This window comes from Lethenteron reissneri, chromosome 23, assembly GCF_015708825.2.
Source record: "Lethenteron reissneri isolate LAM-NWPU_2019-01 chromosome 23, ASM1570882v1, whole genome shotgun sequence".
Taxonomy (NCBI): domain Eukaryota; kingdom Metazoa; phylum Chordata; class Hyperoartia; order Petromyzontiformes; family Petromyzontidae; genus Lethenteron; species Lethenteron reissneri.
Genome location: NC_083801.1, coordinates 6,298,708 through 6,312,590, shown reverse-complemented (window position 1 = coordinate 6,312,590; position 13,883 = coordinate 6,298,708). Strand labels below are relative to the sequence as shown.

The 13,883-nt window shown below is 44.0% G+C and overlaps 1 protein-coding gene across 5 annotated transcripts in view; it reads right to left on the bottom strand.

Annotated features, from left to right (window-relative positions):
- The window catches only part of ZEB2 (zinc finger E-box binding homeobox 2), a 118,599-nt gene that overhangs the window by 22,885 nt on the left and 81,831 nt on the right, over positions 1-13,883 (bottom strand). The window lies entirely within an intron of this gene.

The following is a 13,883-nucleotide window of genomic DNA, read 5'->3' as shown; positions in this document are numbered from 1 at the left end:
AACAATCATTTTTGATAGCTTTCACAAAACAAAGTTAAAGTGTATGTGCTCGTTTTCTTGCCACCTAAAAGTAAACATTGGCATTAATTGCATATACACATCTGCTCGTGTGTCATTTGCCAACGCTCAAGGAAAGTGGATTTGCAAGGAAACATCTTGACATTGGTGAAAGGGGTTAGTTCACTACACTCTGAACTAGGCACGCTGAGCTAAATACCTGGTTATGGCTAACATGAGTGACAAGTGACATCCAAACCAGTCCTAGGCCTCTCAGTTCAACAACAGATACTATTTATAAAAAAAAAAACCTTCCCATTACAGACTTGGTGTGGGGAAACTTTCATCCAGCAGTAGATTGACAAAAGAGCTGCAAATTTGTAGTATTATTTACCATGGTATTGAATGCATCTGCCATGTGTGGAACCCACCTATTTTTCCTGTGGCAAGTGTGAGTACACTCAGGGTTACTCGTTCCTCTATCGTTTGCTCTGTGACTTTTGAGTGTGTCGCTTTATGAGTAGGTGTTGGGAGCGAGGCCAATGCAAGGCTACTGGTTCAGAGAAAGCTGGTATGGTTAAATAGGTTATAGGGAAGTGTGTTATTGAAAGGGTTTAATTATCACACAATTACACTTGTGGCTTTGGAAGTGGTTTCAAAGAGTTTCTAATGCTCTCCTAACTATATATATAAACAATATGATAGTTGTGATAATAGTAATACCGTTAACCTTCACATAGCAAGAAAGAGTTTCACTGAGTCCCAAGACTCATTTTCAGAAAGTTTAACCAGGTCATATTTCAAGAGACCAAGATAGTCCATCTCATTTTCAAGAATGACCTACTTTATGTGTTTGACCAATTCATCAATGGGTGTTTTGCATGTGAGAGTAAACAGGTGTGTCCATCATACAACTACTCATAGAAGTGATACCACCAACAAAAAATGAACAGGTCACACCCTACTTGCTGTACTGCCACATATGACCACATTGTATCCCTGCTGGTGGCTCACACAATGAAGTCTCTACGCAGTCCACCAAACCAACCTTCATAATTCTGGATTACAAGTGTGCGTCACCAAATCTGGTGGCCTGAACACTGGTGCGAGTGATCGTCGGGTGATGGGCTTTGCTTTGTGCATTTTTTATTGACGCTCTTAACAGAGGATGTGTTTAGTGTCTATCTGCCCTGCACACAACTGCACACAGCTTGTAAAGCTGTTGTCATGGATAGCACAACAGCATTCAATCAATGTTTCTTGTGATAATACAATAAACCTTTTAATTATCATGTAACTGTGGCTAACTCTAACCCAACTCAACTCGATCTTCAGAAACTTCCATAAGTTTCTGAAGATCAAGATACATAAAAGCGAACCAAGATGCCTCCTATATTTGCCAGGCCCAGAAGTAAATCTTGCTGACGATTTTATAAAAGCCAGTTAACTTCTCCAATTGAGTCTGCAGAGACAACGGTCAGATACATATTTATAAACACGCTACTTCTCTAGCTCTCCCACTTGCGTTATTATCACAGCAGGCACAAAATCAGTGTTTGAGAGCAATTAGAATTCTCGATGATCTCCAACCAAGACGGTTTTGATTAGACACAAATGTGATTAACAAATACTTGTTTTGTCGTGTGCACTCATGTGTGCCACTTGGAGCCAAGCCTTGCATCGTAATTGAAAATCCACATACGGTTTTCCAAATATATTTTGTGCCACTCAACGACAACAGTTACAATTCTCCTCAGGAAGATGAGAGGACAAAAAAACCCCCACAGTGCTCGAAAAACGTAGCGTTCGCTGTGTGTCCCCATTCGCACACGCTCACGAGAACACTGGGGTGGAGTTGTAAGGTTCTGGCCCATCTGCACTTTCAAGCATCCTTCCCGGGGGCATTGGAAACGTTCGTTGTGCAGAAACACCGCACAATCGTGGCCACAGTAGAAGCCAGAGGTTGACGCGTGGCCTCGTGGCCAGTGATAAGAACCTCCGAGTCCCGCGCACGTGCAGTTCCGCACCTCCGATTATCAAGGTTTGGCCACGTAGTTCGACATACATGCATGTCGAAAACTTGTGCAAATGCAGCCAGAAGGAGTGACATCGTTCCTGCTGCACCACAGGCGAGCTTGCACGCACAACAAGGAGTGGCCAGATAGATAGACTTGTACGCTTGTAATTGAAATCCATTGAACAAAACCGATGATAAGCTGCAAAAAAGAAAAGTCCGTGTTGGTTGTTGCCATAATTGTTAATGACGTGAATGAAAGTCGCGTACACGGTTTTTTTTCTCTGAACAAAAGACAATAATTGTCGGCGGAAGACAACAGGGAATTACAACAGTGCTGTTTGTATATATTGAAATTATTGAAAGTGGACTGGGATCAAAATAATACAAATAAAGAAGTAAGCAACAGTAGATTTGTTCATTATTTGGAGATTTAACAATAAAATCAGCATAGTGATAACGTACTAATGGAATGTTTCCAATCAGGGCATGTTATCGTCCGTTGACGTGTGAATGGAAGATATGAGACAATTACAAGTAAAATGTAACAAAAGATGATGAGTATGGTCAGATGCATTTTGGGAAGATTGTTGAGAGACAGACAGGGGAACATATGGATCAGAGAACAAACGCAAAAAACAAAGACATCACAGTAACTGGAAAGACAGCACACATCACGGGAAGGTTTTTAAAGGTTGATGGATGAGACTGGTGGCAGAACGGCAGTCAGGGGAGTGATCATTCTGCAGACGATGAGCACCTTGGAGATAGAGTGATAAGATTAGTTGATATCTATGGGGGACCCTCTTTGTCAGTATAAAGTTGATGATGATAAAATGAATAGGCTTTAGCCTTTCCGGTAGGTGCTAAGATGTTCAAACGCCAAATAGACACCTATCACAAGGCAACAAGTCTGCATTAACCGCACACGATTGTGGTAAAATATGCTTGTACATGTTTTTTTTTTTGGATCAGATTCATTCATGTGTGGGAACTATATGGATTGTGGCATCGCTGGACCATTGCATGAGTCAATGACATGGGGAGGCCTTCATCCAGCAGTTGCTAAAACAAGGCTGCTGATGGTGATCTGGCTGATATCATCCACATTACTACACCAAGAATGTAGCTTTATCATTGCATACAGTCAAAGTGTCCCCTGTTCAAAACTGCATGAGAGCAGTGCTCAGTTCTGTCAGACGTCTTAAGACAGTGGAGAACATTCCACATTTCTATGGATGGTACCATTTTTTCCAAAGAAACAAACGATATTGCATTCCCCCAAAGTAGTACAGGAGTTATTTTATCTAGCCCAGAGGGAGGATGGGCTGAGCAAACTCCAACTATGATTTGAACTCACAACCTTGATTGTGAGATGAGCATTCTCACCACAGTGCCACTGAGCTGGATTGTATAATTAGGAGGCAGCCCATGATATAAGTCAGGTATGAGCCACTAAAAAGGCTTATTTGAATTCTGTTACTAGTCTCCTAGCCCCTCCATGTGATAGGAAGACTAATTCTCCCAACGACCACTGCAGAACAAAAGGGGCATTTTGAGAACGATGAGGAATCCTCAAAATAATTAATCCCTGGCATGAGACAGACCCGTGGGGTTACGGGCCGTGTTTCACGTTGCGCGTGCGTCGCGAGTGCATGCAATTCCCTGCGGGCAGCGCAGTTGTGTAGATGCTTCTGATTTTATGTGACGTCCCTTCCACAAAGCGCCCGTCAAGTTCTCAAGCACCTGCTCGCCGTACCATGGGGCGGAGCACTAAGGTACAGCGGCCGCTTAATCCACAACTGTCTCCGTGTATAATGTCACCAGTTATTTACCCACGTAAGACTAACTGGGCCAGTTTAACACGTAGGCTTTCGCGACCAATATCATCCATAATACAGGTGTTTTGGGTTAGATCGCGTAAATATAAATGCGTCGTTAAAACCTGTCACCACCCGACACAGCCAATTAGTAAGGTTTGTCACGTAAGCAGAACATGCCGATTCGTTACTAGCACAGCACACCGGTGTGTTGGAGAGCAAATCCACAACGTTTACAATTAACTAAGCCTTAAGACGTTTTCAGGAGGGTCCTGCATTTGGATATTTGGCCAATACCATCTGTGAGTGTTTGGAATGTGATCCGAGACTCGGTGTGTCTTTTCTTGGATAAAAAAAACCTTGAAACTCCCACATTGCAAGCATGATATCCTCTTCACTTTTTGGCAAACGTTAAATTTTTTGTCCCATTTTATATGCCATCTCCCATGTTTCTGATCCATATGTCATAGCAGGTGCATGCTGAAAATTGCACTGAAAGACAGAACTCATCAATAAATCCAAGATTTTGAACGCTCCATATTTAGCAAAGAGCTTGAGACAGAAGCACGGATGTCACAGAGATCACAGAGGAGTGCAAGTGAGAGGCATCATGTTGAATGTTCATGAAAGTAAGTCGGCTTGCACAGGGCTGCACCTCACTCGAACGGATGATGGCCAGTGGTCGAGACTAACGACATAGTTGCATCCAAAACAATAAACAAACCCAAGAGGTGTCCACGGAGTAGACGGAGTAATGAGATAAGCTCGGGGGGGGGGGGGGGGCGGCGGGGGGAGATTAATATTATGTCACGTGCTTGAGAGATGGCAATTAATTCGGGAGGCCTTCATCTAGCAGTGGATAGATCATGGCTGATAACGATCCCCACCTTCTAAAAGGGTTGAAGGGAAAGATGTCAAGAGGTGCAGGGGGAGAGATCTCATCATCGGAAGCATTGCAATACATAGCTCGAAATCCACTCAGGTTCGGTCAGTGTGCCAGCGTACGTTTCCCATGGTGTTCACATTGATTAGGAACGTGCTAATTGAATGAATGGTTGTTTTCCATGTAAGTCACAGGAAGTGCGTTGGAGAGAGTCAACGGGGGGCTCTCAGAAAACCTGCAAGGCGTACACGTTCACATTTGCTGCATGAACAGGAACCGCAATTTCACGGCCGTTAGAAATCTGCGGAAGAGCCAACTTCCCTAATTGAAGTCGCACTTCTCCGTGGGTGTGAAAATGGTGCAACAAAACACTGTATACGTTCATCTGAAAATCACTTATTGCATCTATAGCTTTTTTCCATCTGATGATTAGCTTTTTGTGTCATTTGGAGAAATGGATAAGGCCCGTAACTACCAAATGTCCATAAATGATTTCACAGTGCATATATACAGAACACGTACAGCTGAGCAAGCTGAGTTGGTACAGCTGTTGACTCTCATCGTACCCATAACAAGGCCAACTCAGCCCATCATCTCCCAAGGGTCAGTTAAATCACCACCACCTGGGTGCACACATTGGTGAGAAATCAGCAGTGACACCCTCATGAGACTGGTTCTTGGCATGTGATTATGGAACTTTCACAACCGTCTCCATATAAAAATAGATCAAATCAGCACAAACTGTTTGTGAACATATGACATTTGATGTCTATCCTTGCCAAGAAGAATTGTAACCAAAAAAAATCACGGGTCCAGATTAAAGTAACATTAAGTTTCACGATTTTTCCCAATTCCGACAAAAGGTTGTAAACCTGCAAAGGTGAATCGATCACTTTAATTTTACAAGTTTTGGGGCAGATTAACCTCATGGAAGGTCTCATTCTCTCATTCTGCGACGAAACCTCAGCCAATTATTTAATTATTTTCTGGGGGGGAGAGTGTGTGGGGGTGAGTCGGGGCCACGTGTGTTGACGTCAGAATGTTCGTCCTTCCGATGCACTGAACAGAACAATCAGGCTCCGTCTCTCTCTCACACACAGATGCCAGCGAGCATGAGAGCTGCTCCGCCATCCACTGAGAATTATAGTACACATCCAAATATGGTTTAGGCCTATGTGACAACAACGATGATGGTCATGAATACGATGTTCAAGATGATGACAGCAATACACATGATGATGACGATGAGGATAATGATGTTGGTTGACAGTGACACAGATGACAGTGGTTAGCTTGCAATGATGATGACGTTGCTGATGGTGTGCCGCCAATCGTCAATGCACCAACCTTTACCAAAGAACCGCTGTTATCCCTTCAAAAATTCTCGAAACAAACTGCCGAAATAGCCATGTAAGGATAGCCAAGCACAAACAGTACCTTAAAGTTTGTGAGCAATAGAGCAGTTCCCATCTTTATGTCATTGAAAATTCATCAATATTATTGTTAAAGTGTCTCCCTGCTTAATTCAGCAAAGGCGCGGTGCTTTTTCCCGATTGACAGAAATGAATGAAGCAAGGAGTTCAAATGATCAATTGTAATGGTGAGGGACGGTCTCCATTGCAAAACCATGTTACGCGATTCGTACTTATTGCTTGAAAGAATTCATGAATGAGACACCTCCTGTTGACCGTCTATAAAACTGCAATCGCTTTTGAATCATTGTGTTGATGTCCCATTGACCCTCTGACTAGGGTTTTGAACTTTGCAACGTTTCCCAATTTGCGAGGTGGAGCACCGAGCCACAAAGGACACACTTGGATGGTTAATAGCGATCAGAACGGAGCCATTAATTTGCACTGATCAGTCAGGTACGTGGGGGGCTTCTGAGGATTTCTTTTCACCCGGGTCAATCTTTCACTCTGGAGAGTAGCCGCAATGCCGTCACAGACGTTCCACACAGCCCTCATCATACGAGCACTCGAGTAGTCATCACCGCCCACGCGGCTATCTTCAAACCTAATTAGTCCGCAGCACAGCGCTTCCGGCAAAACGAATGGGTTTTCCCCTGAAAACAGTGAACATTTGTGAACGATATATATATACGCTTGCTGACAAAAAAAATAAACAACAAAAAAGCTGACAGTAAGGGGGTTCTTGTTGTTATCTTGTGCTGGCCCTGGTGCTTGAGAAGTCAAGCCCCATTCTATCTCCTCTCCCACAGTTTCCTTCCTTGGCGTGGTGATGAACCAGCCACCCCACGCTGTTCGCTGTGCAGCCGTGTGCTGCGCCGTCTCTGACACGATACTTCTGCAATGCCAGGGCACAGTGGGGCCGTTGCATCTAGAGGCGATTGTGCAATGATGCCCAGGCACTTGAGAGCAGTGTCTAACGAAGCGAAAAAGGTGGCGGATTGGTGCGACATCACCAATAACGTCAAAAAGGGAGTGTGGAAAAGTTTGTGCTATAGGTAATTTTTTTTTTTTTACCTAAGTGGTGATTGGGGGTTCAAACCAACAGAAGATATGTTGGTAGTTTTTTTTTATTTGGGTCTTTCGGTAAAGTCACGTAGATAGGTTCAAAGAAAATAACAAAAAGAACAAAAAAATACAAGAAAAAATAAGTTATATTTTTTCCTCCTGATGACGACCACTTGCGTTGCGATCAAAACGTCGTAGTTTTTTGTTATTTTCTTTGAACTTATCTACGTGACTTTACCGAAAGACGCAAATAATATTAATTCCTGCAGTCACGAAAGCTTTAAGTCATGGTTGTTTTTTCCTTTAGTATTCAAGATGAATGTGCTCACTGAGATGATGCAAATGTCGCCCTTCTCAAATGAGGGAGGGTGAGCATATTAACTACCCAGAATGCTCCACAACGGCACATTATGGTTATGTTTTAACAACACAATTTTTTTATTGTTATGTTGAACAGGGAGTATTTAGCAAGCCGGACTCCGCTGATGGAATTCAAAAGATTTGAACCAGTCGAGCACGTCCTCGCTTTAACAAATACATATTGGACGACGAAGAACAAAGGTTTCATGTCCATGTCAAGAGACAAACTGAGGTCAGTTTATATAACTTAATCATTCAAAATTAAAGAGTTACCCCGGAGCATAAGAAGGCATCGAATTCCTGAAAAGAGGTGAAAACGTTTTAAAAGGGAAATAATATGAGAGTATACACTCATATCTTGACAAATAATGTCGTATTAGATCTCGAATCCGTGAGTATTGTACCTTCTTTGATATGCTAAATATTGTGCATACCTTGAAAGGTTTTACCGCCGTGCAATTACAATTTCCCTCTGTTAGTATTTGAATGCGAGACACTGTTTTCGTTCTGTTCGCTAGGCCTGGACTGGCTTCACTTATCCGATGCAGAGCTCCGCTTGTGAAAGAAACTTCATGGCCCTCGGTGGGTTCTTGCCTGGTGAAGAATGTTGGTGGTGATGGTGGTGGTGGTGATGATGATACAACGCTGTTATTTTTCGCGAAAATGTAGCCAAAGAATATGGTTGATTAGTTGAACGAACAGCTGCTCATCAATGAGTAAAATGTAAACGAAGAAACATTACAAATGGCCTTCGTGGAGAATTCGCGTTGGTGTGTCGAATCCATAGACAACGAAAGTCTTAAGAAAGTAAACTCTCTCATGCTTAAAGCTTACAAGGATGTTCAGCTGTCAGCTTTTATTCCCAAAATATGTCAGTGTGGATAATTTGCAGTGTTGATAAAAGCAGTCACAGGGTCTGTCCATGTTAACTTCACAGCAGACAAAGCATGCTCTGGTAACAACAGCCTGAAATGTAACTCAATGATGACAGAGTTCAAACTCAGGCAGCCCTAAAAACTGACTGGCATGAATAACTGGCATGCACCATCCCAGCAGCCGAGCAGCATGTCCCCACATCATCTAATGCAATCGTTCACAGGACTTACCTGCAGCGATGCAACGCTTACTGAGCGAGTGTGGAAGTTTTCTACCCGCTGGATATTTTGCGATCGTTCAGCGTTGCTCATTGGGTCAGAGGATCATCTCCTGTGTGCTCCCGGCCGTTTGGAATTCCCTACTTCCAGTGACCTGCACTGTTGACTTCACATTTCGTCCCCTTCTCCTGCACTGATGACTGATGTCTCCCCGATCTAATGTCTTATTCGCTGTTCACACGACACTGTGACTGTCTTCTCCTCCTTGCTGTATGTATGTTGAACTTCTTTTGCACCATACGTAGCCAACGATGCTAATCAGAGGTGCGGTCACATACACCCAGCCCTCTGCTCAATCTGTTCATTCGCCACTGCTTGTATCTTCAAATGTGGATTCAATATCAACATTTCAACTATAAACTATTTTCATTTGACCAGATAAGGCCCACTGGCTTATATTGCTCTTTCAGAAGTGACCTGGCCACAAATTAATACTTTAACAAAGTGGCTTATCACGTGGACATTTATACCAACCAAATACTCTAAAGGCATGTTTATTCTAAATGTGGAGGGGAAAACCGGAGGACCCAGAGAAAAGTCCGCGCGACCACAGGGGAGAACACGCAAACTCCAAATTCACAGGCGTTAGGGTCGGGATCGAACTCACAAGCTCCTGCGTACCAGGCGAGGGAGTTAAAATCTCGCCACTGTGGCACCGCACATTAACTGCCTAACTATAAAAAGTAAATGTGCATATGGGAGAGTCTGGGAATAACATGTTACAAGCATTACTGTATTTAGATTACTAAAGCCAGTCTTGTGTAATCCTAAATGATTCCTTGACTATTTTCAGTATGTAACCGGATTAAGTATGCTGAGCATTGGCTAGCGCATTCCTTTAATGATTACTTTAATTACAAGTTTTCGAAGTGATTTTACAACTGCACAAGTGAAACGGTCAAGTCAGCAACGCGGCTTAATGTAATGAAAGCAGCAGCCGATCCGCACATATGACACTACAAAAGCCCACGATTGTAGCAAAGTGCCGCTATCATTAAGCTTGAGTCAACCTGTTATCTTGAATGAAGTTATTATTACTGTGCAGTACTGTCTACTGCTTTACAAGTACAAAACAGGGATGATGTTACTTCCCAAAACCCAGTTGGTGACAGGTCGACTCAGCAATGCTGCCGTGGGAATGGCAGGCCGAGTCGGTGTGCGTGATTAGTAAGGCAAGCCGGTGAACTCCCCAGCGGTGGTGGAAACGCAGCGACAGAACTGTCATTGTGGGGCAACACTGAGTGGCACGGAAGCCTCGGCGCTTGCATGGGACTCCTCTCTCGCCGAGGCTCCGAGATGTGGGGAGTAGCCACTTCTCAAAAGTCTCCACCTCTGTCACTTCAACTCAGCAACATTCACATTGCAGATGAAGGCGGGCAAGGGCATCTTGAGATATGCTCACAAAACGTAGGTGCGGTGTAAATAAAACTTACATTGCAATGTAGTACACCTTTTGGCGTCGTCTGGTCTAACACCGTTTTGAGACTAGGCTCAAAATAAAGCTGTCTCTGATGTGGACCAATCAGTTTCAAAGACAATGTATATATTATCAGAGTATGTGTTTTGTTTGCATTCTGACCACAAGTATTGTGATTAATGCGGACATGATTCCTTGTAAAAGGTTTCAGTTTGGTGTTTTAACATCTTAACACCTGTTTTGTTGCCAGAAAAAAGTGAAAAACCTATTTTCATATATTGCAATATTTTTACGTAACTACTGCCTCTCACTACAAATAAAGAAACGTGAAAGTTGAAAAGAGCTGGCACATTGGAACTCGCTGTGGGGTTTCTAGTAATGAAGAATTCACGAAATGTGTATGCTGGTTGGTGTGTTTATCATACGTACGCGCATGTGTACGTGTACATTGTTGTGGTTATTTCTTAAAGCGTGCATTATAATTTCATGTCAGAAACAAAATCAGCCGTTTCTTTTTCCCCAGCCTGGTTAGCCAAGGTAAAGGTGGTAAAACTTGGTTGTAAAAGCCATGCCCACTCTTATAAACACATCACACTGTGAACAATGACGCAAGAGTAATCCTATTTACGTTGAATTCAAGAGTGAAGCAATGTGTACAGGTATTAATTATCAGCACAGACACTCTAAGAGGCATACTGTTTGTGCTAATAACTTCATGACAAATACTACCACATAATAACAGGAGGGTAACACTTTGGGCAGCGACCCCTTATTCAGAACAAAAAATGTCAGCCACAACATTGCAAATGACGGAGTTAGAGAAAAAAAACATGCTTTTAAAAGTACAATAAAACCTTGGATTGCGAGTAACTTGGTCTGCGAGTGTTTTGCAAGACGAGCAAATTTTTTAAATAAATATGAATTTGATAAACGAGCGAGGTCTTGCAATACGAGTAGCACGTGTATACGCTTTGTCTGCCGAGCATCACGTGATCACAACTGATATACGAGTGCTTTGGATTACAAACACGTTTCCGGAACGAATTATGCTCGCAATCCAAGGTTTTACTGTACTGTGGTAATTGCAACTGATTGTAATTCCCGGATCGTTGCAATGAGAACAAACCGTGGACGTAATGGGTCATGCAAACCTTTAGGACTGCTCTGGTAGCATGAGTTACCACTGGTTTTGGTTTGTCAGCAGAGCATCTTTCTAAACTCCAGGTCAGTGTCCATAGATTGGATGAGGGATTGCAGTAATCAAGCGTACGTAGTGATCTAATCACGGTCTGGACGTATTTGCTCTGTGACAATAAGGTATATAATTTAGCCAATAAATATTGCCCAAGACCACGCAGGAACTTGGAATGCAGATATATTGGTTTGTATGCAATGGCATTGGATGTTTGAAATTTTAAAAAGGCGATACACTGAAAGTCTTTAAGACTAGACAAGTGATCATGCCATTCCTGTTAACAGGCTACGTGAAAGATGAAGCCCAATGCCTCATTTTACGTATTGACTCATTTATATCTCAAAATCAGAAGTTTATTTCCCAAGTAAAGCCCTCTGAGCTCTATAGTTCAACTGGCCAGCAGACAACAAAGTGGTGCTGTGATTGCGACTCCCACTCATGATCGAAGGAATGCAAGTGTATCCCAGTAAACCCAGCCAATCATCATCAATGTTGAGTCAATAAAATGGTTACTACTTTGTGGGAATTCTTTTCGGAGACTGACGACGTCACTGCTGCCTCAGCGTTTTCCGTCTTCACTAGCCCATGATTCTTTTAGCAGGGAGACACATTGACTCTGCACGTGTACAAACGCTCATTCCTGTATTCAATATACCTTAACTTTTGACGATATGTCTTTCATTACAAGCGTTTATTTAATTAGGATGCAATTGGTGAGATAATATTGCTGCAGGGAGGAAAATAAAACAAAACAAAAATGGGTTTCTTTACCATTCATGGACAAAGCATCAACATAGAGGTACAAAAATAATAATACATCAACGCGTGTTTAAAACTTGTGAGGGTTTACGTGAAAAAATAGACGATTTATGCGCAGCAGGAATTTACCAACCAGAGCATATTTAACAATACATCATTAACACTTAAGTTACAACTCTTTTGAGGTCTTTTTTCACCCTGCGGTTTTTTTTGTCACTTATAATAACATTCCCATGCCTTCAGTGGTGGAGCCTGGGCAAGGATTTAGGAGTAGAGTGCCTGTTTCTGCAGGGAGGGCTGCTAGCCCCTCACGGCTGTCGAATGCTTGTCCCCGTGTGCCCAGGCTCAGCGGGGAGTCTCTCTCCACCCCCCCCCCCACTCCAAAGCGCTTGCTCAAAAGGACATTTTCAAATTGGAAAAAAAAATTATCCAAAAAAAAACCACGCCAGGGATTTCGAGCAGCGGCGAGTGTGCTCAGCGCGTGCAGCTGTGCGGACGGCTGCACCCCGACACAAACTGTGGGGCAGTGACGGCCACGCACGGTGATGTGGAAAACGTTCGTGCCGGAGCCCAGTACTGCTGATCCCCACACCCCCCTGTTCTAGGGCAGTCGCTCACAAAAAGTCGAGGCCCATTGTTGAACCCGATCGCCATCGGTATTCACAGATTCTAACGAGCGCGCGCGTGCACGTGCGTGCGTGCGTGGTGGACTCAGCCTGATAATGAGTACCTGGTGCGGTGTGTGTACAAACATTGCCACTGGGGAGACAAAGGGGGCCGGGCATGGTACTGGCCACCCACATTCGGGTGGGCGTGGTGCGTGTGTGTACGTGCCCGCGGGGAGCAGTGGCGCAGCGGTTGGCGAGCTGCACCGTGAACCCGGTGACCCGAGTTCGATTCACCGCTCACGGCCACCAACACCAGTGACGATTATCTGAACCGGTCCTCGGCCTCCCCTAGGTCGACTCAGCCTCAAATGAGTGCCTGGTTCGGTGTATAAACATCACTACTAGGGAGAAAAAGGCGACCAGGCGTGGTGCTGGCCACACACCCCCTCTCGTGTGCCGTGCCGGCCTTCATAGGTGCTACTCGATAACAGCACTTGCCCCAACAGTCTGCTAAGACTATATGGGGGATCTTTGTCTTTTGTGTGTGTGTGTGTGTGTTTCTGATCCATTGGTGGCCATGAGCAATTGGTAGCCATTCCGCAGTGCTCTGGTCGAGGCAAGTATTTCTCTCTACGAAAGAAATGCGAAATGTGTGAGTTGTGGACAGGTGGGCGACACAGAGGAAGGTGATTTCGTTGCGTCGTTTAGCAACGTGGCGTGTGAATGAGGAAGCAAGGAGCTGCATCCGGAAGATTATTGATATTACTCCCGCACGTGGCGAAACGATGGGGAAGTAATACAGCAAGTCAACAGACAGGTAGCAGAGGGCGAGAGACTTGAGGAGAGCAGCAGGGGCAAAGGGGAGCGCAAGACGATCGCGGCAGACGCGACCGGATCATAAACGCGACAGGTGGCTTTTGAAGTTGCTACTTATACATCCGTTCATTCATCACGCATGGTCAGCCAAGGACCGTTGGCGAAACGTGACCCCTTGCGACACCTTGTCACACTCTATTCCCTTTCTTCATCGGTACCCAGAGTACGCTCAATGGACTTCTTTCCGAAAGAGAAAAGAAAAGTCTGACTGAGTGGCAGCAAAGACGAACATTTTAGAGCAACCAAGAGAAACAACAGCGCAAAAAAATGGGAAACTTACAGATATGGATGGACCAGAGCATACGGGACAGGAGGTTGGAGAG